We start from the raw sequence: 2623 nt of genomic DNA on the forward strand, positions 1-2623 counted from the left end.
GTCGGTTTGGCTAACAATTGAAGTCAGAATCCACCGCCTTCAACATCTCTTAGCTGGGAGTACCCTAATGAACTAACCAATCAGAATGGGCTTGCGATAGAGGATTTCCGCCCAGCCAATGAACTGCCTCCGAAAACAACTTTTTGTGGAAATCCCTTATAAAAAACCTCTCCTGCCCTTGCCTTACGGGATGCTATTCAGGGCTGCCCTGAATAGTCCTATCTGATTCAGTGTACGCGAGTCGTAGTTCTTTGTTTCCTATATAAATGCTATTTCTTTTGACCTCCGTGTCAATCTCTTTTTTAGTTAACAGCATAGACCAGTTTTTGTTCTTTTTTTTTTTTTTTTTTTTCAGACAGAGTCTCACTCTGTTCCCCAGGCTGGAGTGCAATGGCGAGATCTCGGCTCCCTGCAACCTCCGCCTCCCAGGTTCAAGCGATTCTCCTGCCGCAGCCTCCTGAGTAGCTGGGATTACAGGCGCCATCCCGCCCAGCTAATTTTTGGTATTTTTAGCAGAAACGGGGGTTTCACCATGTTGACCAGGCTGGTCTTGAACTCCTGACCTCAAGTGATCCGCCTACCTTGGCCTCCCAAAGTGCTGAGATTACAACAGGTGTGAGCCACCACGCCCAGCCCCTAAAGATTCTTTAAAACTCCAGCTGAGGCCGGGCGCGGTGGCTCACGCCTGTTGTAATCCCAGCACTTTGGGAGGCCAAGGCGGGTGGATCACTTGAGGTCAAGAGATGGAGATGATCCTGGCCAACATGGTGAAACCCCGTCTGTACTAAAAATACAAAAATTAGCTGGGTGTGGTGGTGTGCGACTGTAGTCCCAGCTACTTGGGAGGCTGAGGCAGGAGAATCCCTTGAACCCAGGAGGTAGAGGTTGCAGTGAGCTGAGATGGTGCCACTGCACTCCAGCCTGGCGACAGAACAAGACTCCATCTCAAAACAAAACAAAACAAAAACCCAGCTGAGTGTTCAGGGCCCTGGTTGGTGCATGCCTTGTGTGGAGTAGCACACGTCATTTCCAACGTACTCAGCCTGCTGTTCTAACTCAGCACTTGTCCTTATCCGACATTGCATCTCAGCTTGTTTATGTGCTTATTGTCTTTTTCCATTGTCAGAATGAAAAAGCTCTGCTCATTCTACACGTTTAAGGAGCACCTACTGTGTGCCTGGTCCTGGTCTAGACACTGAGGACACAGCACTGAATATCACAGCCCTAAACCCCTGCCTCATGGAGTTTAGACTCAATTTTGGGGAAACAGAGAATAAAAAAATTAATAAGCCAAATAAGTAATGAGTTAGATGGTGTTAGATGCTATGGAGAGAATAAATTACGGCAGGTGGGGGGTGGTAAGGTGTGCAACTTGGGACTTAGGGGAGAAGACTGAATTTTAAATAGGGTGGTCAGGGCCAGGCTTGGTGGCTCATGCCTGTAATCCCAGCACTTTGGGAGGCCATGGTGGGGAGATTGCTTGAGGCTAGGAGTTTGAGACCAGCTTGGGCAACATAGCAAGACCCTTTCTCTAAAAAAAAAAAATATTTTTTTAATTAGCTGGGTGTGGTGTGTCTGCTATAGTCCCAGTTACTTGAAAGACTTTGGTGGGAGGATTGCTTGAGACCAAGAGGTCAAGGCTGCAGTGAGCTATGATTGAGACACTGCACCCCAGCCTGGGTGGCAGAGTGAGACCATATCTCTAAAATTATAATAATAATAATATTAATAGAGTGGTTAGGAAGGGCCTTCCAAAGAAGGTGACAGCAAGTGCAAAGTTCCTGCAATAGAACCATGCTTGGGATGTTTTAAGAACATCAAGGAGGCCAGGGTGGATGGAACAGAGTAAGTGATGGGGAGATGATGGCAGATGAGTCAGAGAAAAGGAAGAGGAGGTCAGATCTGTAGGCTCCTGGGTTATGGTAAGGACTTTAGTTTTTAGAGATATGGGGAGCCATGGGAGGGTTTAGAGCAGGGGAGGTGCATTACCCAACTTGAGTCTAACATGATCCCTCTGGCTATCATGATGAAAATTGATTTAGCATCCATGACAATTCTCAGCTATATCAGTCATTACTATAGTTGCAAAATGGTTTTTCTTTTCTTTTCTTTTTTTTTTTTGAGACAGGGTCTTGCTCTGTCACCCAGGCTGGAATGCAATGGTGTGATCATAGCCTGCAGCCTCGAACTCCTGGGCTCAAGCGATTCTCCCACCTTAGCTTCCCCGGTAGCTGAGACTACAGGAACACATCATCACACCCAGCTAATTTTTAATTTTTTTGTAGAGACAGAGTCTCAAACTCCTGGCCCCAAGCAATCCTCCTGCCTCAGACTCCCAAAGTGCTGGGATTACAAGTATGAGCCACTGCGCCTGGCTGCAAAACGATTTTTCTAACTCTATCATTTTATTTATTTATTTATTTTTCGAAATGGGGTCTCACTATGTTCCCCAGGCTGGTACTATCATTATTTTGATATTGATAGTTGGCATTCTCCAAAAAAGAACAGAGTCATCCTGGGATCATTCTCTCCCTCCACCCCCTGGCCAATCACTTTCCTTTTACTTATTTATCCTCAGCACTCAATAGGTTTTTATTTAAGTCAGTGTTTCTAAATACATTAG

This window comes from Pan paniscus, chromosome 10 (assembly GCF_029289425.2).
Source record: "Pan paniscus chromosome 10, NHGRI_mPanPan1-v2.0_pri, whole genome shotgun sequence".
In the NCBI taxonomy this organism is placed as follows: domain Eukaryota; kingdom Metazoa; phylum Chordata; class Mammalia; order Primates; family Hominidae; genus Pan; species Pan paniscus.